Here is a 25,333-nt window from a genome sequence, read left to right as displayed (position 1 = left end):
AACTGCTGTCAATGGCTGCCCTGTGGAAATGCAGGCCCTGTGTTATGAGACCAGCTGATTTTTCCAGAAAGCGGGAATTCAGATTTTTATATGAAATACTCTGGTTTGTAAAAGCTATCTAATGAAAATGCATTTAATTAGGTGCTGTGTAGGTCAAATAAGATATACCTACCACCAGTCCGCATAAATTCATTCAATAAATATTTAATGAGCACCTATTATGTGACAGGTAGGGTGACCAAATAGTCCCCATGTGCTCAAGACTATCCTAGTTTTAAGACTGAAAGTCTCAGTCAGGCACAGTGGTTCACACCCGTAATCCCAGCACTTTGGGAGGCCGAGGCAGGCAGATCACCTGAGGTCAGGAGTTCGAGACCAGCCTGACCAAAATGGTGAAACCCCATCTCTACTAAAAATACAAAAAATTAGCCAGGTGTGGTGGCACCTGCCTATGGCCCCAGCTACTCAGGAGGCTGAGGCAAGAGAATCGTTTGAACCTGGTAGGTGGAGGTTACAGTGAGCCAAGATGTACCACTGCATTCCAGCCTGGGTGACACAGTGAGACTCTGTCTCAAAAACAAAAAAAAAAACGAAAGTCTCACATCCTGGGAACCACCTCAGTTCCTCAGCAGCAAGGTACTGTGTTAAGCTTTGGTGCTATGGCGGGGTGGGGGTGTAAAGAATGAGACAAAGTCCCCACCTTCGAGAAGCTTATGCAGTGGCAAACACATACCCCAGGTAAGGCACATAAAATAATGCCGGGCAAAGGATACATTCAACAATGACTTGGGGAGCACGATGGCCCCTTTGGCCAGTGCAATCAAGGAGGACCATTCTGAGGAGGTGACATTTATTTAATATGAATTCTGAATAAGAATACAGTCAAGAAAATCTCTGCAGTAACAAAAATACTCTGGCGAAAATATGAAAAGATGTTTGCACGAGTTTATTCACGGCAGCTCTATCCGTAAAAGCAAGACTGGAGGCCGGGCGCGGTGGCTCAAGCCTGTAATCCCAGCACTTTGGGAGGCTGAGACGGGCGGATCACGAGGTCAGGAGATAGAGACCATCCTGGCTAACCCGGTGAAACCCCGTCTCTACTAAAAAAATACAAAAAACTAGCCGGGCGAGGTGGCGGGCGCCTGTAGTCCCAGCTACTCGGGAGGCTGAGGCAGGAGAATGGCGTAAACCCGGGAGGCGGAGCTTGCAGTGAGCTGAGATACGGCCACTGCACTCCAGCCTGGGCGACAGAGCGAGACTCCGTCTCAAAAAAAAAAAAAAAAAAAAGCAAGACTGGAAAAAACCCAAGTATGATTAATAAGGGCGTGGTTGAATAAGCGATAGCACAGCTCCATGAAGGAGGAGAGCTATGCAGCTGTAGACAAGAGTGAGGGAATCTGTGTAAACTGCTGTGCAGGGACAGAGTCTCACTCTGTCACCCAGGCTGGAGCGCAGTGGTGGGATCATAGCACTAACCTCTAACTCCTGGGCTGCAGTGATTCTCTGGGCTCAGCCTCCCAAGTAGCTGGGACTACAGGTGTGCACCACCACATCTGGCTTTTTCTTTTTCTTTCTTCTTCTTTTTTTTTTTTTTTTTTTTTGAGATGGAGTTTCACTCTTGTTGCCCAGGCTGTAGTGCAATGGTACGATCTCGGCTCACTGCAACCTATGCCTCCCAGATTCAAGCAATTCTCCTGCCTCAGCCTCCCTAATAGCTGCGATTACAGGCATGTACCACCACGCCTGGCTAATTTTTGTGTATTTTTAGTAGAGACGGGGTTCCACCCTGTTGGCCAGGCTGGTCTTGAACTCCTGACCTCAGGTGATCCACCTGCCTTGGCCTCCCAAAGTGCTGGGATTACAGGTGTGAGGCACTGTGCCTGGCCATAATTTTTTCATTTTCTGTAGAAACAGTGTCTCACTTTGTTGCCAGGGTGCTCTCAAATTCCTGGACTCAAGTGATCCTCCCATCAGCCTCCCAAAGTGCTGGGATTACAAGTGTGAGCCACCGAGCCCAGCTGTGCTTATATTTTTAAAAAGTAAGCGTAGGAAGGGCACAGTTCAAGTCTTTGATCACATCAGGCCTGCTAACATCCCACTGGCCCAAACAAGCCCAAAGTCAATGGACAAGGATGTACTTTATGCTCACTGGGTAGCCCCAGCCTGTGTGGACATTTACACAGATCAATGAAGAATGGACTCAGTCTACCATAAAGAAAGGGTGCTGGATTAGGACAAGGTTTCTCAGGGTTTCTCAACCTTGGAGATAGTGACATCTGGGCTGGGCAACTGCTGGGGGTGTTGGAGTACCCTGTGTATCATAGGATGTTTGGGAGCATCTCTGGTCTCTGCCCAACAGATGCCAGTAGCATCTCCCCAGACCAAAAATGTCTCCAGTCATGGCCAAATCTCTCTTGGGGGCAAAACCACCCCCATTGGACCACTGGATCCAATACCACCATTATACATGCCCTTATGAGTTAAAGCATCTATGCTATGCTTATCAGTGGCTGGCTAAACTCAAAAAAAGAGATAGCAGGTCATTATTAACCTCTCAAAGAAAGCATACTGCATTACCTTTGATGTATGCTTGCTAAATATCTCACCTGACTGTGATCAAGCCTCTAGACCTAACTGCCATTTTGCAAGAGGAAGGGACAGGAGAACATATTAAATGACACATTGAAGATACAATCAGCAAAGTCCTACTCTAAAGTAGATGGGACTCAGTTTCTTCACCACCTCAATTGCAAGGACAGAGAGAGAGAAAGAAAAATATGATGGGTTAACTTACAGAACAAACAAGGCAGAAGCAAAAAATAAAAGAATACTTTAGCTGCATTAAAAAGCCACCTAATTCTGGAGACGGGCAGGAACCCACATCGTTCCATGTAAAAGTTCCATAAAAATAAATTGAAACCTTGCATTTAAAAAATGTATGGGCCGATGGGGAAAATTGGAACACTGACTAGATTTGGATGATATTAACAGAATAAGGTTTATTTCTTCAGTTTGATAAAAGCAAGGTGGTTATGTTTTGAGGAAGAGTATTTTTTTAGAGATAAAGCTAAAATATCAACAGAATAAATGACAAGATGTCTGGTTTTTGCTTCAACATGATGCATCGGGGAGAAGGGTTCATTATTTGATAGTGTTTCTACTGTCTCTGAAAGTTTTCCGTAATAAAAAGTAAAAGCAAACAAACAAAATAGGATGGGAGTGACCGTTCCAGACACAGGCTTCAGAGGCCACTGCCAAGGTCCTGAAGCTTCTGTGAGTCTGACCACCTCGAGGGTAAGCCAGGCCACAGCTGCTGAAACCCAGGGGATGACCGGGAGAAAGGCAGACTGAGCTCAGACACAGGAGGGGTCTGCTCTGCAGAGCCTTGGGGCCAGCAGAGGGGTGTGGGGTTTGCTCTCATTGCCAGAGGATCCATTATAGAGTTGTGGGAAGGGACATGGTAGGACCTGATCCTGCCTTTAAAAGAGCCTTTTGGCCAGGCACGGTGTCTCAAGCCTGCAATCCCAGCACTTTGGGAGGTTGAGGTGGGAGGGCCGTTTGAGCCCAGGAATTTGAGACCAGCCTGTGCAACATAACAAGACCCCATCTCTATAAAAATTTTAAAAATTGGCCAGGTGCGGTGGAGCATGCCTGTAGTCTCAGCTAGGCAGGAGGATGACTTTCGTCCAAAAGTCCAAGGCTGGAGAGAGCTATGATTGTGCCACTGCACACTGCACTCTATCTAGCCTAGGTGACAGGGCAACACCCTGTCTCAAAACAAAACAAACAAAACAAAAAAGAACCTTTTGATTAATGGCATGTGGTATGTCCATGCAATGAAATAGCACTCAACCATCAAAACGAATGAAGTTCTGATGCACGTTGCAATATGGGCAAACCCTGGAAGCACCATGATAGATGAAAGCAGCTGGTCACTCAAGGCCACATCGTGTGTGACTCCACTTAAATGAAATACTCAGAATTGACAAATCCATGGAGACAGCAGCTCAATGGTTGCCAAGGGCTGGGAGAGGGGAGAATGGGACCAAGTGCTAATGGTACAGGGCTTCTTTCTGGGGGGATGGAAATGTTCCGGAATTAGATAGCAGTGATGATTGTGCAACATAGTGACTATACTAAAAATGGCTGAAGTGTTCCCTTTAAAATGGTGAATTTTAGGCAGGGTGTGGTGGCTCACGCCTGTAATCCCAGCACTTTGGGAAGCCAAAGTGGGTGGATCACCTGAGGTCAGGAGTTTGAGACCAGCCTGACTAACATGGTGAAATCTTGTCTCTGCTAAAAATATAAAAATTAGCTGGGTGTGGTGGCGTGCGCCTGTAGTCCCAACTACTTGGGAGGCTGAGACAGGAGAATTGCTTGAACCCAGGAGGTGGAAGTTGCAGTGAGCTGAGATAGAGCTATTGCACTCCAGCCTGGGCGACAAAGCAAGACTCCATCTCCAAAAAAAAAAAAAGTCAATTTTATGTTATAGAATTATGTTTCAATAAAAACATTTTTTTAGGCCAGGCTCACACTTGTATTTCCAGTACTTTGGGAGGCTGAGGTGGGTGGTGGATCACTTGAGGTCAGGAGTTCAAGACCAGCCTGGCCAACATAATGAAACCCCGTCTCTACTAAAAATACAAAAGTTAGACTGGCATGGTGCTGGGCACCTGTAATCCCAGCTACTCAGGAGGTTTAGGCAGGAGAATCACTTGAACCTGGGTGGTGGAGTTTACAGTGAGCCGAGATCGTGGGCAAAAGAGCGAGACTCCGTCTCAGAAAAACAAAACAAAACAAAACCAAAAAAAAACTTTTTTTTTTTTTTTTTTTTTTTTAAGTGGATGGAGGGGAAAGGATCCTTTTGACTGCTCCATGGAGAGTCAGCAACTAACTAGCCAGGAGCCTGGAATCATGAAGCACAACAGGAAGTGCTGTGGTGCGGGTGCAAAAGACCAGGCGGTGGTGATGGGAGGCGCCCAGTTAGCTCCCCAACGGGGCTTCGTGGGAAGGAGGGAAAGAAGGAACAGGGAGGACTCCAGACCTGAGCCTGTGGGTGGAAGATACCACTACTGGTCAAGGGGGAGCAGACCAGGCTTGGGCCGGAACAGCTTCTGTTTCACGTTCGTTAGATTCCAGGTGTTCGGGGGGTCATTAGGGCGGTTCTCCTCAAGGCTCTTGTAAGCTAGAGGGACGTGCGAGCGGGGTGGGGGAGGCATTCGATTGCTGGTCCCAGAGGTGCTGGAACGCCCTGCACCAGGGTGGCCAACAGCATTCAAGGTAGTGGCTGCCCCACCAGCCTGAGTCCTGGATGGAGAAGATACAGCAAAGCCCCCTGTGGCTCAGGACAGCTGTGGGGGTGAGGAACATGCCTTTGTTGCTGAGAGCCCCTGCAGTCTCAACGGGGTGTGGTTGTTGTCACAGCCTGGCCTGCCCCACCCTCACTCACAGGAAGCATCAGAGACACTCCACCAGCTTCCCCTGGCTTCCTTCGCCCTGGGGCCAAGGCAAGCATCTGGCGTAGAGCTGAGGCAGGGGAGAGACATTCTTGGAGCCAACATACATGTGTTTAGCCTGGATCCTCTGTGCCTGAGCGACTCAGGGCTGGGTACATAGGAGAGGCCCAAAAAGTGTGGCCTGCGGTCAAGCGGGGGCACCAGAGCAGACTCGGGGAAAGGGGGTTGAAATTAGGTGGAAAAGTTAAAGCAATTTGAGGAAAAGCAAATATCAGGGCTTCATCAAGTGCTAAATTGAATACAACTTCCACAGAGGGTTGACAGCAGTGGACACAGCCAGTCCAAGTGAGTGAACAGCAGGGTGGCCTGGGTCCTCTGGAAGGTAACACTGTGTGTTTCAGGGCACAGGAAATGCAGCAGCATTGGGCAAAGGCACTGGCGAGAGGACCCGAGGGACCCAGGAGGGGAGCAGGACGCCCCTGGAAGAGCTACCCAGGTTCTCTGGGGTCTTCCGTGAGCCTGGTCCCTGCAGGGAGCCCCAGGAAGATGAATCCATTGTTCTACTGTTTTCACCCCTGTGCCTCATCTTTGGGGTAAGACTTTGGCTCTAGAAGACCCCCGTCACAATGCACACTTCCTACCAAGAGGGAAAGTGTGCAGGCAATAGATTAGCCGCCCCCCAACACCCCCGAGAGACCGGAACCCTGAAGAACCTGGGGTGACAGGCACCACTGTGAGGAGCATGATGCCACCAGAGACCAAACATAAGCCTGTGCCTCCAGCCTAAAGAGAACCTGTGTTCTTAGCACCAGCCCCTCCGCTCTCCCACTCCTACCCCTCACTCCCACCCTCCCCATCACTCCCACCCTCCCCTCCCACCGCTGTTTGAAGTCAGTCACACACAAGTCAAACTCACTCTGAGAATCACACTGTGACTTATATCCTCTCATGACCCACCCTTGAGGCTCTGCTTTCGGGAAATCAGTCAGGCCCCTGACGCAGCAGCTCTGAAGACCAGGGAGGGAGGAGGCACCTGGCCGGTCATCGGGCATTTAACACCAGCGCTTGGCACAGGGATGGTCTGGGAGGCTCTGCGCTCCTGAGGAACAGAAGAGACCCAATTCTAGCCCCGTGCTCTGACCCTCCTGTGGAAATTGTTGCCAAGAGAAAATCTCAACCCATCACTTCCTAGCTGTAAGATGCTCGGCAAATCAATTCATCTTTCTGAAGCTCAGTGTTTCTATCTAAAAAATGGGAATTAAAAAATATATAGAAGCACCTAAAGAGGAGAATCCATGTCAAGTGTTTGGAATACTGCCTGGCACATCCTGAGTCTTCATTACATGCTGTTGTTGTTGCTGTTGTTATTGTAATTATTATTAATGTCTAAGAGAAGCTGGCCTCTCCTCTCGCCAGACTCTGCCAGGATAACTTCATAGCAGCTCCTTGCTAGAGCAAGCTGACTGTTTGGAAACAGACAGGGACAGGTTCAATCCCAGCGCCACTATCACTAATTAAATGACCTTGGGAAAGTTGCTTAAATTCTCCAGGCCTCAGTTCCCCACTTATGAAATCAGCATAGTAACAGTACCCATCTTCCAGAATTACCTGGCTCAAAGGAAATGTCCACTGTTGATTAAATGAATAAAGAAATGAAGGCTGGTGTGCCAGTCAGGGGCTTTTGGTCACAAGCCACAAAAGCCCAACCAAGCTAGTTCAAGGGAAAGGGCATCTAGCAGCTCTGGTAATGGAAAAGGCCAGGCGTGATAGCATTGGCTTCAGACACAGCTGAATCCAGGGACTAAAGCATATCCTTTGACCTCTTAGTGCTCTCTCTGCTCTCTCTGCACACAGCTTCTTCCACGTGGCAGGGGCAGGGTGAGGCCACAGACAGCTCCCGCTCACATCATCCCAGCTAACGGCTTCACAGGAAAGAGAGAAGCAAAATCCCAGAGAAGTCTGATTGGCCCAGCCTGGATCTCATGGCTGTGTAAGTAGGGAGGGCTGCAGGGATGCAACGGTCCCCACAGCCAAATGGAGTGGAGCGGGGGATGTCTCTCTAGAGAAGGGGGTTCTGTTACCAGAAGGGGAAGAAGTGAGCCTGGGCAGGTACAAATGGTATGGCTATGTCAGGGGTTCCCAGCAGAGGGCCTGGGCAGCTAGCCAGGGTGGGGCCACAGCCTGTGAGCACAGAGGAGAGAGAAGAAGAGAGGGGAAGGAAGTAGAGGGGAAATAAGGGAAAGGGGTAGGGCCTGGACCACCAGGGCTAAACCTGAGTTTAGCATCTATATGGGCTCCCAAAACACACACATCCACTGTGTCACAACCACCCTGTTTGTGTGAGGCCAACCCTAGGATAGCCCCAAACCCTCCTGCCAAGAGGTAACCCATGCCCCTTGCCACAGCAATTGGTTTAGGTAAACCAGGTCTGAGCTGATCAGTCTGTGTCATTCCTCTGGCCATAGGCATTGGCTCTGAAGTAGGGGGGCCAGTCAGCCCTTCTTTGGGCTCTTCTTTTGCTGGGATTCTAGAACACAGACATCCCTCTCTTCTTGGACTAGGGGGTGTGGCTGGAACTATGCAGCCCTTTTGCCACAATGAGGGAAGCCCTCTTTTCATCAAAATTGACATCAGGAATAGAAAAGACTGGAGAGATGGGGAAATAATTGGGCCTTGTTGATACCATTAAGCTGCTGAGTCAAATAACCCTGGAGGCTGCCTTAGCCCTGCACTGCCAGTGACACATGCTGATAAAGCCCTGGCATGGTTTAAGCCACTTCGAGCTGAGTTTTTCTATTACATTTCTGCAGGGGCAGCGGAAAAGCTGAGGGAACTGGAGAGCAGCTGCTGTCCTCCCCCTTCACACGTCTGTGCTGCCTCATGCCAAAGGGAGCCAGTGGCTAAAGTGGGCCTGTATTGGCCAGGCCCTGCAGAGAAACAGAACCCATAGGTTGTGTGTGCATGTATAGGTAGGTAGGGAGACAAGGAAGGGGGAGAGAGAGATTTGAAAAATTGGCCCACATGATTACAGAGGCTGGCAAGTCCAAAATTTGCAGGGGGGGTGATACGGTTTGGCTGTGTCGCCATCCAAATCTCATCTTGAATTATAGCTCCCATAATTCCCACGTGTCATGGGAGGGACCCCATGGGAGGTAATTGAATCATGGAGCTGGGTCTTTCCCATGCTGTTCTCATGACAGTGAATAAGTCTCAGGAGATCTGATGGTTTTATAAAAGGGAGTTCCCTGCACAAGTTCCCTCTTGCCTGCTGCCATGGAAGATGTGCCTTTGCTCCTTTGCCTTCCAACGGGATTGTGAGGCCTCCCCAGCCTCGTGGAACTGTGAGTCCATTAAACCTCTTTTTCTTTATAAACAACCCAGTCTCTAGTATGTTTTTATTAGTAGTGTGAGAACAGAGGAATACAGTGGGCCAGTAGGTTGGAGACCCAGAGAGAAACTGATGTTGCAGCTCAAGTCCCAAGGTTTCTGTTGCAGAATTACCCCTTCCTCAAGGGAGGTCAGTTTTTGGTTTTATTCAGGCCTTCAACTGATTGGATGAGGCCCACCCACATTATGGAGGGCCATCTGCTTTCCTCAAAATCCACTGATTCGAATTTTAAGCTCATCCAAAAACACCTCCGCACAAGAATATCCAGAATAAGGTTTGACCACATATCTGGGCACCATGGCCCAGTCAGGGTGACACATCAAATTAACCATCACTGGGTCCCCAGATGCATCTCATTCAACCCCCTCATGCAGATGAAGAAGCAGAGGTCCAGAGAGGCCCAGTGGTCTGTCCATGGTCATAGAGCAATGTAGCAGCAGAACCTCACTGCCTCCATCCTGACTCCCAGATCGGGGGTCTCTGGACAGTCCCCTTTCTCCTGTATGGCTCATGGAAACCCAGGGACCAGAGGAGACAGACCAGAACAGAAACCACAGGTGACACGCCTGAGTCATTGGCCTGAGAGAACAAATTCAGGTTGGCATGCAACTTGCATATCTTTTCATGTTGTTCCCTAAAGTTCAAAATATACAGAAATTCCCCAGTTCTGCTTCTTTTCTTATGACCTCCTGGTTTCAGTTGCATCTGTTTGGAAGGACCCCAGAGAGCACTGGTTCTCTGGGTGGATCACCTGCCCCCTGCCCTCTCCTGACGCTGGCCCTGGGACTGCAAGGGCCACCAGGCCAGGAAGCCCTTTCTTTGACCTGATCCGGGTTCTCCACGGTGTCGATATACCACTGCCCATGTGAGTGTCGCTTTCAGGTGGTGCACGTGTGGACATTTTTTATTTTAATAGTCATGTATTCATTTTTATGTTCCTCTGAATTTATGACTGGGGATGCTGGTTTCCCATTTATGGTGGTGATATAAAGTTTCCCTTTAAATGAAATTTCAGTTTTTTAAAAGTGAGTCAATGAAAATAAAAATAGTAAGTAAATAATAGAATAGGCAGTATGTCAATATGGCCAAAACAGAGATGGAATGACTGAGGGTTTTAGGAATGCTGGACTGATGGAAAAGTCTCCTGCTTCTGTGTCAGCCCAATTCCATTTGACCTGTCGTCAGTGGAGGGGGTCTTACGTGTTGGAAAGAAGTGCCTCACTAGCTTTGAGACACCTGACCGAGGCACCATGGTGTGCCCAGCCACCTTGCCCCGGAACTCTGTAGTCCCAGGAAAAGGGTCCAGCACCAGTTCTTGGGACCCGGGATCTATCAACAGAGCATCTCACCAGAACCCTCTTCCTCCCATGCCTCCCAGAAGGGGAGTTGTGTTTCCCGACCTCGACCACCCACCAACATGGAAACAAGCCATTTCTGCACGCATAAAAGCCTGCAAGGTAATTAATATCCCCACCATTTAACTCAACTATAATACTCTCACCGTTAATAAGCTAGCTAAGAGCTCCGCTTGAAATTAATAACTTGCAAATGACCCAAGAGCCCTGGTTTCATACCTTCTTTTTTTAAACAACAAAAAAACCACACAGAATTTAAATAGAAAAGCAATTTTCATTTATGAGCCAGTATCATTATTCATAACTGGAGAATTGTAAGGAGTAAAAGTCTCTTCCACTTAATTAGAATCTTGAACATCACAGGAAAAGAGGGGAGTCCATTTCTAGCACCGGGGATGAGAAGACAAGAAGCACAAATCAAAAGGAAAAACATTCCCCCAAGTAGCTGCAGGTCCACCCGGCCATGCGAGGAGCAGGACCTGGCAACTGTGCATGGAATCCAGCCCTCGCAATCACGTCGGGGCTGAGGCTGGCAGGGGAGAAATATGCAGAGATGCCAGTGTGTCATATCCGTGTCCTCAAGACAGAAGTGATAACGTCTAATCTTAAACTACAAGGGAAGAGGGAAGGGAGAGAGCAGAGGCAGTGAATGGAGAAGCAGAGGCGAGATTAGAGGCTCAGGGAGGAAGAGACAGGATTTGAGGCAGGAGGGAAGGAAGAGGAAAGAACGGTGTGCTTTCTCCCACGCTGACGGCCCAGCCCTGTGGCCCAGTCTGGCCCCACCCTCGTCTAGCCGCCAGACACTTGGCATATGGGATCTCATTTTTAGCCTCATAGTAATAACCTACAAGCCTCACAAAATAATCCATATTTCAGCCAGGCACAGTGGCTCACGCCTGTCATCCCAACACTTGGGGAGGCTGAGGCTGGGGGATCGCTTGAGCCCAGGAGTTCGAGACCAGCCTGGGAAACATGGCAAAACCTCATCTCTACTAAAAATACAAAAAGTTAGGCGGGCATGGTGGTGCATGACTAATTTATAGTCCCAGCTACTTGGGAGGCTGAGGTGGGAGGATTGCTTGAACCTGGGAGGCGGAGGTTGCAGTGAGCCAAGATCACACCATTGCACTCCAGCCTACACAATACAGTGAGATCCCTATCTCAAAATAATAACAATAACCATCATCATCATCCATGTTTTAGTAAAGGTGAGAAGATAAGGCTCAGATAAGTTGATGAACTTGCCCTGGGGTTGCCCAGTCAGTAAGTAACAGAGCTGGAAAGCAAACCAAGTTTCTTTGACTGCATGCCAGGCAGAGTACCTCAGCCACCAGTCTCTTTCATTTGCACAGCAGATTCTGCTGTGCTCCTTCTCCCGCTGCCCTCTGCTCCCTCAGCATCCTGGTGAAGTAGACATCACAGTCACACACCACAGAATTGGAAGCTGAGGCTCAGATTAGCCAAAGGCAAGTCCTAGCCAAGGCCAAGGGCTGGAACTTGAACTCACGCCTCGAGACCAAAGGCCAGAGCTTGCCTCACTCCAGGGCACAAACATCAGGAAAGCTGATGGTTCACCCAAAACATACCAAATTCGGCTGATCCCCAGGAGGAGGCATCTGCCTGGGGACTTGCAGGTCGCCTGCCCCAGTGGTTCCCCACCAGACCCCAAGGATACTCTGTCTGTCACCCACAGCTGCCTGGAGGGTCCAGAACCCACCTCTACCCAGCCCCTGGAAAGTGTGTCAGTAACGCCATTGACATACCTAACCCAGTTCAACTCTATAAATAATAACACCAACAATAGCTGTCCTTTTTAAAGGGCTTCTCGCGGGCGGGGCACCATGCTAAGCCTTCACCTGGAGTAACCCAGTAGACTCACTGGAATGAAGTAGATGCTGTTCTCCTCCTTTTAGAAGAGAGAAAACTGAGGCACGGGGAGGTCAGGCAACAAGGTCACATGGCTGGTCAGCAGCTCAGCCTCCACGGCCTGCCCATAACCCCAAGCAGGTACAGTCCTCACTAATACAAACAGCAGCAACAACTGCTAAGTGCCCACTGAGGACCCCCTGAGGAAGGTGCTATTAGCATTCCCCACTTTATAGGAGAAGTAACTGGGGCACAGAAGGGAGTGGCTTGCCCAGGGTCACACCATCGAGGGCAGAGCTGGGATTTGAATCCAAAAAGAGCAGCCCCGGGACCGTGCTTTGAGCTGCCTCTGCTCATGCAGTGGCACAGGAGGGCCCCAGGGCATCCTGTGGTTCTCTCCAGCTGTCCAACAGAAGCGTTTTTGCCCCATTCTCCCCTCCTTTCCAGAGCTCTTGGTTTGCTACTCAGCCGGCCTGATTAGCTGGGGGCCTGCCCTCTGGCACCTGCAGGCTGAGCCCCTCCTCCATCAAAGCTGCCTTCTCCTCGCCCTCACCGTGCCCCTCTGTGTGGCCCTCTCTCCTGCGGTGCCCTCTCTGTGGACTAAAGCAGAATCAGAAGGTCCAAGCTACAAACCCACTGGCCAGGTGGGAAGACAGAGGCCCCAAAGAGGATGACCTGACTTGCCCAAGGCCACACCCTGCTCCCCTCCCCGCTAGACTCAAGCAGCCTTCCCCACAGCCTCCAGTCCCCATCCCAAGCCAGCACCCACATCTCTTCCCCGAATCTCATCCCAACAACGGCTTGGAGTGAGACCTCCTGCTGATGTTCCAGGAAGAGCTCTCGGCTCCGAGATGCTCCACCAGCTGGCAGGGCCAGGTCCCCATAGGGGCCACCTGCTATGTGAGGACACAGGGCAATCACCAGAGACAGGCTCTTGGGCCAGTCTGGCTCAGCAGGTACTGTCTCTTGCCAACTGTATGCAGGACACACCCTGTTAGCTTTAGGCTAGCAAAGCCAACAAGTCCAGATGCCTCAAAGAGCCAATTCGTTCATTATCCCTTTCGAGGGACCAGATTTCTTAGGCAGTGGTTCCTAAGCACCAGGTTGTAAACCAGCTACAACGGAATCACTCCTCAAAAATAATAGCTTCCTGGGTCCCGCTCCCAAGAGAGTGTGATCCAGCTGGTCTTGGGGAGGGCCCAGGAATCTGTATTTTAATAGCCCTGTTCCCACCCACATCATCCTGGCAAGCAGGCTTTGGAACCTCTCTTTGCTCAGCAAGCACTTGTCTCACAGAGGGTCAGATTTGGAGGCAGTTTAAAGATCTTCTAGTCTAGCCCACCCATTGTCCAGACAGGAACACTGAGGCTTAGGGGGCTTGTCCTGGGTCACAGAGTGACTCGTGACAGTGCTATGACCCAAACCCCAGTGTCCCAACTCCTAGACCAGGAAGCTTGCCCTTCTGTTAAGACATTTTGGGAAGACGGCAAGAAAGTCCTTCCGGCTCAGGGCAGGAAGTCGTGCTTGGCACAGAGCAAGATCTTTTATGGAAAACTGGTTGATGGGAATGAAGAACATTGAAGTGGGGGCAGATACTGCCTGTTTCTGCCTGTCTCTTCCCCATTCCATAAGGTCCTGGTAGGGCTTAGTCACAATGCTCTACACAACATAGTCACAGGAACACACACACACTCATACACACACACACACACACACACACACACACACAGAGTTCTTGGGTGTGAGATCAGGCCAGGCTGCCCAGAATTCTAATCCCCCTGATCACACTGATTGGCTCAAGAATGAACACCATGGGCTGGGCATGGTGGCTCATGCCTGTAATCCCAGCACTTTGGGAGGCCGAGACAGGCGGATCATCTGAGGTCAGGAGTTCGAGACCAGCCTGGCCAACACAGTGAAACCTCATCTCTACTAAAAATACAAAAATTAGCTGGGCATGGTAGCATGCGGCTGTAATCCCAGCTGCTCAGGAGGCTGAGGCAGGAGAATCGCTTGAACCTGGGAGGCAGAGGTTGCAGTGAGCTGAGATTGTACCACTGCAATCCACGCTGGGCTACAGAGCAAGACTCTGTCTCAAAAAAAAAAAAGAAAAAAGAAAAGAAAAGAAAACACCTAACCCAAGAAGGTCAATCAGAGATTTGACACCTGAACCCAGCAAGGAAGATCTCTCTTCTTTTTGGGTAATGAGTTATAGGGGTTTGGGGCTACCATTAGCCTTCTTCCATAACACATGGAGAAAGGCTTTGTGAGAACACCTGAAGGGATGCAGACTCCAGATATGCAAAATAGATGATGTCCTGACAATAGCATCTGGGCTCCTGGATCTAGCCTTTCCTGAAACTGGAAAACGCTGAGCACCCAGTTACACGAGCCAATAAACTCACTTTTTGACTTAAGCTTGTTTAAGGTGGGGGTTTTGTCACTTGCAACCGAAAGAGTGCTGACTAGGGTCCTGGGATACACCTGTTTGGGGGCAGAAAGTGGGTGGCAGAACATTTCATTGCCCTCAGCCCCTGTGACTGTCTAGGGAGACCCTTGTCCCTAAGGAAGGCATGAGATCTCGGGAGAAGCCACCTGAAGATCACAGGGGCATGTCCTGGACCGAGAGTCAAAACACCTGGGCTCTTTCACTCCCAAGCCGTGTGACCTTCAACCAGCCAAGCAACACCTCTGTATCAACCATGCCTTTTATTTTCTGTATTCTGATACTTTGACATCCGGGGCTTTGTGATCCTGGAGGGTTAAGAGCTGGTAAATTCTTAGAGACAGTAACCAATTTGCCCATGAGCCCATTTCCTTTGAAAATGCAAACCAACCAATCCAGAGTCTATACCCGCAACTACCTCCTTTATTGGTTCTCACACTTGGGACAACTATCCACCTGCCCTGGTCACTCCAGGGTCACCTGCCAGACAACTAGGGGCAGCCCTTGTGGTCCAGAATGCGCTGAAATTATTCAAAATAGCCAACCCTAAGCCGGCTTGCTCTGCCTCATTTGTTCCTTCTCATGGAAACCACAATAAATGCTCTTGCCCACAATTTCCCCCTCCCTCTACGTCCTGACTGCCCCTATGTGCCCCCTCGTGGCTAGACAAGCCTGCTCCTCTTGGGATCTGTGAGTGTAACAAGCTGTCTTTTTTTTTTTTTTTTTTTTTTTTTTTTTTGAGGCGGAGTTTCTCTCCTGTCACCCAGGCTGGAGTGCAGTGGTGCAATCTCGGCTCACTGCAACCTCCGCCTCCTGGGTTCAAGTGATTCTCCTGCCTCAGCCTCCCGAGTAGCTGGGATTACAGGTGCACGCCACCACACCCCGCTAATTTTTGTATTTTTAGTAGAGACAGGGTTTCACCATGTTGGCTAGGCTGGTCTCAAACTCCTGACCTGACGTGATCTGCCTGCCTCGGCCTCCCAAAGTGCTGGGATTACAGGTGTGAGCCACTGTGCCTGGCCACAGCTGTCTTTTTTTTTTTTTTTTTTTTTTTTTTTTTGAGATGAAGTCTTGCTTTGTCACCCAGGCTGGAGTGCAGTGGTGCGATCTCCACTCACTGCAAGCTCCGCTTCCCGGGTTCACACCATTCTCCTGCCTCAACCTCCCGTGTAGCTGGGACTACAGGCGCCCGCCACCATTCCCGGCTTATTTTTTTTAATGTATTTTTGGTAGAGATGGGGTTTCACCGTGTTAGCCAGGATGGTCTCAATCTCCTGACCTCGTGATCTGCCCATTTCGGCCTCCCAAAGTGCTGGGATTACAAGCGTGAGCCACCGCACCCGGCCACAGCTGTCTTTTCAATGGCAGTTGTCTCCTAATCCATTGACTTCACCATATCTGGAATCAGACGTGATTGTGTAAAAAGCCTTGAAATTACAGAGGGCTCTGCAGATGAGAGAGGGTGCATTCAAACCCTCTTGTCACTTGCAACCAAAAGAGTGCTGACTTCAAAGACAGTCCTTCTAGAACACTACCATTAGATTGCCTTTGGAGCAGGTAGGGCTGGAATTATCACCTCACTCTTCAGGTGGGTAAACTGAGGCACAGCAAGGTAAACACCTTGCCCTAGGAGATGCAGCTGGTTTTCCAAAGATCCAGAACTGGAAATCAAGAACAGGAGAAGGTATAATCCAGGCCAGCCAGGGTTAACCAAGGAGTGTGTCTTGGAGGAGGTAGACAGGCACACGCCACACACATGCACACCATGTATGCACACACACTCATGTATGTCTCTTTCTGCCAGCCCTGGCTGAATTAAGAATGCATGTGCTGTAGAGGACTGGCTAGACAATTTTCCTGTCACTCCCGCTCCTAATTTCTCCCTCCTCGTCCTTGGACACAACTGGGAATCTCTTTAAGGTTCACAATTGAGCCCCTTCAACTGGCATTGTTTCCACGCCTCACCACGTGACTCCGCCTCTCCCCAAGCTTGTCAGTGGCCGCTCTCTCAGCCCAGCGAAGCCTGACAAATCCTTCCTGCAAACGTGCATGTCTCGGGCTCAGAATAACCTACCAAAAGAAAACAAAACCCCCTATGAAGTGAGTCCAGGTGACTCAAAGCGTTCTGTTGGCAGCAGCATTTCTGGCGTCTGCTTTTTCTCTGGATCACAAACATTTTCATCTGCTGGAGCCATTCAAGCCAAACCCACAGGCAGTCAGGGAAGCCCATGGCCCTGGACACCCCAAACAACTGCACTGCAATGATTAGATGCTCCCCATCTTCCTGCCAGGAGTGTGTTGGGGACAGGGGAAGGAAGACATCTGGTCTTTTGTGCAGATAGAGAAGAACAACAATGGTCGTCATTATCAGTACAAAGTCATTGCCACTCACTATATGCCAGCCATTGTTCTATTAATAGGCACTTCGTATTTCTTAGCTTATTTAGTCCTCACACCAAGTCAATAAGACAATTATTAATACTGTGCCCATTTTACAGATGGGGACACTTGCAAAGACTGAGCCCACCTGACAACTCACGATTGGCACCCTTACATGGTAATGATCAGTGGAGCAGAGAAACGGCTGCCCCTTTAGGTGGGACGTGCTGTTCCAATTTGCCACAGTCCCCTCCAGTCCCTGTTATATTACACCCTGTCTGCCTCACTCATTTAAGTCACTTGCTCTGCACCTAGGTTGCACACTGCTCACCCAGCACAGCCACACGCTGCAGTCCTAATTGTCACTCACTAGGCATCTCCACACGTCCTGCACAGTACAGCCACCAACTACAGGAAGGGCTGCAACATCCTGCCACTCCTGGGCACCAGTGAGCCTCTCCTTCTCCACTCTGCACCTCCCTACCCTCCCGCCACCACCCCTCCAGCAACCAGGAGGCCACCAGGACTGGCAGGAAAGGTCCCCTGAGTAGGGGAAATCTTGCTTGGCCATAATTAAACTCCACTGCTGTGCAGGCTGCAGACAAAAGGGAACCCATAATGGGATTAGAATTGTAATAAATTAAAATCATAAATTCAATAAATGCCTTCTCAGCCTCCCTCTGGAAATGGTCGGCCCGCAGCAGCTGGCTTTGGTAGGCATAACGGAGGGGCCGTGGGAAGACAGCTCAGTGCAGACAGCCAAGCTGCAGTTTCAGCTGCTGGTCCCAGCTGACTGGGGCCAGGTCAGGGACCCTTCTCCAGAGCAGACTCCCCCAAAGGCAGGCCATGACCGCTGGTGGTGCTTCAGAACCCGCCATGGCTCCCTATCACCCCACCATTTAATCCAAGCTTAGCTCTTCACCAACTTCCTGCCTTAGGATTTGCTGACACATGCTCTGCCACCCATCATTTGGGCATCCATTAAATGGCCATTGGCCTCAAATGTACAGCGTGGTAGAAGGGACGAATTTGACATGGAAGGTTCTGAGTTTGAATCCCAGCGCCAGCACATGCGAGCAGTGGGACCAGGGATGGGTACCTCCATTCAGGAGCACTCTCCCTCCCTCCCACCCTGAGAACACCATTCACCCACCCTTGTACTCATCCTCTCATTTTGCCTGTATTTATTGAGTGCCTACTGTGTGCTGGACTCTGTGCCAATCAGTGGGGAAAATAGCAGCAAGATAGGCAAGGTCATGGGGCTGGTGTTCCAGCAGGGGACACAGCAACAGGCAAGTTCATGAATCATGAGTTATCACTGCAGAGGGGCCACAAAGCAGAAATCCAGGAGACCAGCGATGAGGAAGGGGGAGCCACAAAGCAGAAATCCAGGAGACCAACCATGGGGAAGTCCAGGAGACCAATTGTGGGGAAGGGGAAACATGAAGGGAGAAGATTTCTTTTTTTTTTTTTTTTTTTTTTTTTTTGAGACGGAGTTTTGCTCTTGTCCCCCAGGCTGGAGTGCAGTGGCGCAATCTCGACTCACTGCAACCTCTTCCTCCCGGGTTCAAGCAATTCTCCTGCCTCAGCCTCCTGAGTAGCTGGGATTACAGGCGCCCACCACCACACCCAGCTAATTTTTGTATTTTTGGTAGAGACAGGGTTTCATCATGTTGGCCAGGCTGGTCCCAAACTCCTGACCTCACATGATCTGCCCGCCTCGGCCTCCCAAAGTGTTGGGATTATAGGTGTGAGCCACTGTGCCTAGCGGGAGAGATTTCTGTGGAGCACTAAAGCTTGAGCTGAAGTCTGAGGGTTAAGCCAAGAGAATGGAGTAGACATGAAGCACTCTCAACACAGAGGAGAACATGTGCAAGGGCCCTGGGGTGGCAGCAAGCAGAGGATCCCAGGTTGTGGTTTGTGGGTTTTTTGAGACGAGGTCTCACTCTACCCAGGCTGGAGTGCTGTTGCACGATCACAGCTCACTGCAGCCTCAACCTCGCAGGCTCAAGAGATCCTCCCACCTCAGCCTCCTGAGTAGCTGGGACTACAAGCATGCACTGCCACACCTGGCTAGATTTTTTTTAACTTTTTGTAGATTGGGGTGTCAGTATATCGTCCAGGCTGGTCTTGAGCTCCTGAGCTCAAGTGACCCTCTTGCCTCAGCCTCCCAAAGTGCTGGGATTATAGGCATGAGCCACCACACCCCACTGGAATTTTCTCAAAGAATGTAAAATTAGGCATGAAAGTTCATGCTTATTTAGAAAGAAAAAGTGTTACAAATACAAATACATTTTGAAATATATTTTCATTATCTGCTCAACACACTTTTTTTTTCTTACATTTTTGGCTGCATATTCTTTTTGGATTCCCCCTTCAACTGTCAAGATTTTGTAATATCATTTTCTAGAGAGAAGACAGATCATTCCTCCAGCATGGCTGAGTGAAATGTACACATACAAATTAGCCAGGTGTGATGGCACACTCCTGTGATCCCAGCTATTAATATTACACTTGGGAGGCTGAGGTAGGAGATCATTTGGGCCTGAGAGATCAAGGCTGCAGTGAGCCATGACTGTGCCACTGCACTCCAGCCTGGGCAACAAAGCGAGATCCTGTCTCAAAAAGAGAAAAAATATATATACATACATTCATATACACACACATATGTGCATATGTGTATATATACATACATATGTAATAAATATATCTTGTTATGTAAGATGCACAAAACGTGTCTTCACACACACACTCACAGACAAACACACACACACACACACATTTATTGTCTGCAGAGCTGCGACTGTGCCTTACTGTGGCTGGCAGAATAATAGCCCCCCAAAACTGTCTGTGCCCCAGTCCCCGGAACCTGTGACTACAGTAGGTTACATGGCAGAGGGAGTTGAAGCTACTCATCGGCTGACTTTAAAATAGGGAGATTATCCTGGATGAGCCAGGCAGGCCCAAAGTCATCATAAGAGTCCTTAAAAGTGGAAGAGGGTGGCCGGGCCTGGTGGCCCACGCCTGTAATCCCAACACTTTGGGAGGCCAAGGCGGGCAGATCACTTGAGGCCAGGAGTTCCAGCCTGGCCAACGTAGCAAAACCCCATCTCTAAAAAAATTAGCTGGGCATGATGGCTCACACCTGTAATCCCAGCTACTCAGGAGGCTGAGGCATAAGAATCGCTTGAACCTGGGAGGCGGAGGATGCAGTGAGCCGAGATCATGCCACTGCACTCCAGCCTGGGCAACAGAGCAGGACTCTATCTCAAAAAAACAAACAAACAAAAAAGTGGAAGAGGGAGAGAGAAGAGGGAGAATCAGAGACAGAGCAGTGTGAGAAGGACCCAGTTCAACATAGATGAGGGTTGGGGCCACACACCAAGGAATGCAGGCAGCCTCTGGAAGCTGGAAAAGGCATGGACGTGAATTTCCCTTTAAAGCCTCCAGAAGGGAATGCAGCCAGGCTGACCCCTTGATTTTGGCCCAGGGAGACCCACTTTGGACTTCTGACCTGCAGAGCTGTGAATTAATCCATTTGTGTTGCCGAAGCTACTGCGTTTGTGGTCGTTTGTTACAGCGGCAGTCAGAAACGAACGCACTTCCAAATGCAGGCATTCCGATCAATCCCGTTTCATCTGATCACTCTGCGGAGGTGGGAAGTCTGAGTGGACAGAGACAATGGTATGGTCGGTCTTCATGGACTGCAGTTCACGTCATCTACATCTGCAAATTTTACAAACACACATGACCGTTAGGACATAATGCCAGGGCCCCTCTCAGGGCCTCGGAAGGGATCTGTGCAATAGAAGGCCCCAAGCCCCGAGAACCATCAGTATTTAGCAACTCCCCATATGTCTCATTCAAATAACTCAAAGCAGATGCGGTGTTGGGGCCACAGAGAGCCTGGAAAAGGAGTTGGTGCCAGTCCAGCCAGGGCTTCGTGGCTCGAAGCAGGGACCTGACCTCGTCCTATTCCCCAGTGGTGCCAGCATCAGAGCCCAGTGGCTGCCAGATGGTGGACGGGCTGGAGGAGAAGGGGTGGGCGCCGGGCAGATCCCTGCAGGAGTGCCCTCCAGGACGTGGTGGAGGAGATGTTGGGGTCGGGGTGAGGGTGAGGAAGGGAAGCAAGGGAACTGCTTAGCAGGGAGCAGCCACAAGAGTCTCTGCCAGGTGGGAGGTGGGCTTGGGGAAGAGCAATGTCAGAGCTGACTCCAAGACTCTGGCTGAGAGTTGGGAAGATCCCAAGGGGTGGGGTGGGTGGGGCTGTGACGGAGAAGAGGTCACCCCTGTGCTCACCTCCCCTTCCCACCTCCAGCCTGCAGGACAGAAAAAAGCAAGTCTTTCCTCACTTCCCTGCACCTGCCGAACCACCACATTGAGACAACACCAGACCAAGGACCCCTCCTCACTCAGTATTACTAGTAAGGCTGAGAGCCTCAGCTCAGGAGGGGGTCTGCAAAAAACAGACACAAACAGAAACAAACACGGTTCTTTCCTCTTCAACTAGGCTCTCTGGGATTCTCGGGCTCCTACAGGACCCCACCCATTCCCAAGCCCTGTGCTCTCCCCCCACTCTGCAGCCCCCCCACCCCTAGCCCTCTGGGGGTCTCCATCCCTCCCATCCCAATGCCCAAGCCAAGCCCAGAGTCGTTGTGAGCACTTATTAAGCCACTAATTAATTGAATTTTTCCCCCTCATTGCATGCTGTTAATTAGTTTCTTGTAGTAACAGAGACTATTATTCTTGGAAGTAATAACTTGGTCCGGGAGGCAGTTTTAATGCTACTTATAATTACCAGAGGAGGCAGAGTCTTGGGCTTACGTGGGCGGGGCTAATCCAGGACAAGAAAGGAGGAAAGTCAACATGGTTCTTTCTTGTCTAAAAGATGCCTTTTATTTTGCCTTACTATTGTCCTGTGGAAAGCATTTTTTTATTTTTTTTATTTTTAGAAGGAGTGTCGCTCTTACGCCCAGGCTAGAATGAAGTGGAGTGATCTCAGCTCACTGCAACCTCTGCCCCCCATGTTCAAGTGATTCTCCTGCCTCAGCCTCATGAGTAGCTGAGATTACAGGCATTCGCCACCACGCCTGGCTAGTTTTTGTGTTTTTAAGAGAGACAGGGTTTTGCCATGTTGGTCAGGCTGGTCTTGAACTCCTGACCTCAGGTGATCCACCCATCTCGGCCTCCTAAAGTGCTGGGATTACAGGCATGAGCCACTGTACCCAGCCAGAAAGCATCATTTTTATAACATCAAAAGTAAGGTTTTTTTTTAAGACGGGAAAGCTTTAGAGTGACTGGGAAATTGTCCCTGGGAGAATGGAGCTACAGAAGGCTGGGGTAGGGCCTAATGGGGAGTGGATGCCATTTCCTTCTGCAGCTTCTGTTCCAGGCTGTCCTTTCTGTCCTCTCCCTGTGGCCCCATGGCCAGTAAGCACCAAAACCAGTGTGCAGAATCAGGGCTCTGACTCCAAGTTCGGAGACCTAACCCTGACCTCAGACCCCCTCATCCGGCATCTGATGAGCAGGTACATTAGGGGGAAATCAGCCAGGGGTAAAGTCTTCCCAGATCAAACACCAGGAAGCCACAGGGAGGAGAGGATCAACAAGAAGTATCAGAAGTTGCAAATTGCCTGTAATCCCAGCACTTTGGGGAGCCAAGGTAGGCAGATCACCTGAGGTCAGGAGTTCAAGACTTGCCTGGGCAACATGACAAAACCCATCTCTACCAAAAATACAAAAATTAGCCAGGCATGGTGGCACACACCTGTAATCCCAGCTACTCAGGAGGCTGAAGCACAAGAATCACTTGAACCCAGGAGGTGGAGGTTGTGGTGAGCTGAGATCACACCACTGCATGCCAGCCTGGGTGACACAGTGAGACTCCGTCTCAAAAAAAAAAGAACTAAGCCTCTCTTGCCTCAGCTTCCCACTCATGGAGGCTGTAGTCTAGTGAAAGAAATAGACAAAGAAGTAAGTCAACAGAAAATAAACTAAAGAGAACTGTGAGGCAGAGAAACATACCATAGATAGGATGGTCAGGGTCTCCTTGAGGGGATGATGTTCAAACTGAGATCAGAAGGATGAGGGAAGGGAAAAAAAAAAAAAAAAAGACACCAGCATAGAAAAAATGTATCCTAGAGGACACATATGTGTTTATCTCTTTGGCAGGGCACCAAACCCGACTGTTAAAGCAACCTGTGATGTTAAAAAGTGGCCACGCAGGGGCTGAAAACTCTCTCCGATGGAAATTCATGTTACTATTCCTCAGTTGTTCCACAACAAGCAACCACTTCCCAGCAGCAGGGACATCTTTTGCTTCTCCACTGTGACAGCCATCCTCTGCTGCTTCTCCAGAGAAGAGTGTCAGTCAAAGCATCTGGGTGCAGTGGTGCAAAGCTGGTCCATGCTGAGATAGCTCTGCAAAGAGGAAACGCCCTGATTGACAGCACCTGCCCATTCCCATGGTGTAAATACTCCCACTGTGGTCAATTTCACACCACCAACCTGAAGTCATCGAAGGCCAAGTTTGGAAGAGAGGCATACTGCTATAGCCCACTACAGCACACCGCAAGCGGTGGTGTGACCCCGGGCATGTCTCCTCCTCTGTACAATGGGGGTTAAATGGGATAATGTAAGTAGTCATGGGGAAGGGCCTGATAAGAGTTGGGGTTGAAAAAGTAAGCGTTTCCTTCTCCCACTCAGGGAAAGCAGAGGAGTCCTGGGACAATGTTGGGAAATATCACTGCAGCAGTAAGGGACTGAATTATCTTGCTCAACCATCTGGGCCGATGTGGGATGGGGTGGGGACGGGGGTGGGAGAGGGGGCAGGACAAGGAACGTAGAGATCTATTCCCGCCCCCAGCCAGAGCTCAGAGCAGTCTTGCCTCCTGGGTGGGAGTAGAAAGATGGAAAAGGAAACACCACTTATGCTCCCAAGGACAGGACCGGGCTTGGCTGGTTCACCCCTCTATGCCCAGCTCCCAGCCCAGTGCACAGCAGGAAGCAGCAGATGTTCAACAAATGTTTCCCAGATGAATGAAGGAATGAATGAATCATGGAGCTCTCCCCAAACAGAGGGTGACTGCCTCCTCCCCTCTCTCAGTTTCCCCAGCGCGCCACCCCTGACAGGCAGCCTGAATCGTGGGCTGGGCTCTGGAATGGATTGCCAGGCAAGCTGCCCCCTGGGACCCTGGAAAGTCTCTCCAGGCCTGCGGACGGGCCTGCGGGGCTGTGTGAAAGCAGGTTAGAGACAGCCCCGTGATTCATGGCAGCAAATGCCTGGGAAATAAATACCACGCTGCCCTAGCCCTTCGCATCTCAGCCTCTAATATCCTTTCTGAGGGAAGAGACCTGATTATTCAGGGCCCGTGGTGACAGCTAACGAGTAAATCAGTGCCCTGGAGATTGCTCCCTGGGGAAATTGGCTGTGGTTTCTGGTGATGGCCACTTTGCAGGGACTGTATGGCAGGAGGAGGAGGGGTCACACTGGTGCAGGAGTAGGGGCAGGGGTCCGTATAGAGAGAGACTCCTTCCCCATCGTCCTGCTTCCCGTGAAGCTCACCTGATGGGGAGTGCCCCTCACTCCACCCCAGGGTGGTATTACGGATAGGAATGTCTCTTGCTTCCACCTCAGCCCTGTGCTGTCAGGAGCCTTCCTGGGACAGTGCCAGCTCGCAGGTGAAACAGACAGAGGCACAATTCAAAGCGGGCATCGTATGGTCTTCTGGGCACAAGTCCTCCAGAGCCTGCCTCCCAGGCCCTAAATCTTGGACCCAAATCCACCCCCGTAGGCTGGGGTGCATGGGAACCAAATTCACCAATAACAGTTTTCTGAGGTCACATCCCCATTCCCAGGTGAATACCTAATTCTTTCGTTTGCCTGTTTATCTTTAGACTGGGTCTCCCTCTGTCATAGACTGGAGTGCAGCAGCACGAACTCGGCTCACTGCCGCCTCAACCTCCTGGGCTCGAGCAATCCTCCCACCTCAGCCTCCCAAGTAGCTGGGACCACAGGCGTGTACCTCCACACTCAGCTAATTCTTAAAAAATTTTTTGTAGCGATGGGGTTGAACCGTGTTGCCCAGGCTAGTCTCAAACTCCTGTGTTCAAGCGATCATCCCGCCTTGGTCTCCCAAAGTGCTAAGATTATAGGCATGAGCCACCATGCTCGGCCTCCTAATTCTTTTATGTGCCTGGCACATATTAGCCCCTCAATAAATACTTGCTGAATGAATAGATGAATAAATAAAGGCAGGAAGAAATGGCTACAAACCGAACAGGCACGGACGTGCATTTTTCATCTGTTTCTCTGGCTCGTTATGTTCCTAATCTTTCCAAGGATGCACCAGCACTTTTCATCACGGCAGCAATATGATTCACTGGGTCACACTAATTTCTAGTCTCTTGCTTCAAGCAGTGCTTGGGCTTGGGGTTTTTTTTT

At 50.1% G+C, this 25,333-nt stretch overlaps 1 long non-coding RNA gene across 1 annotated transcript; it reads left to right on the top strand.

The window, feature by feature from the left end:
• Positions 1-5,411: 5,411 nt before the first annotated feature.
• LOC139356948 (uncharacterized) lies at positions 5,412-8,829 on the top strand. The gene is made up of 3 exons (XR_011609491.1): positions 5,412-5,603; positions 7,311-7,446; positions 8,267-8,829. It is a non-coding gene; the product is annotated as an uncharacterized lncRNA (long non-coding RNA).
• Positions 8,830-25,333: the final 16,504 nt, after the last annotated feature.

Source organism: Macaca nemestrina, chromosome 1 (assembly GCF_043159975.1).
Source record: "Macaca nemestrina isolate mMacNem1 chromosome 1, mMacNem.hap1, whole genome shotgun sequence".
Taxonomy (NCBI): Eukaryota; Metazoa; Chordata; class Mammalia; order Primates; family Cercopithecidae; genus Macaca; species Macaca nemestrina.
This window is presented reverse-complemented; position numbering and strand designations above follow the sequence as displayed.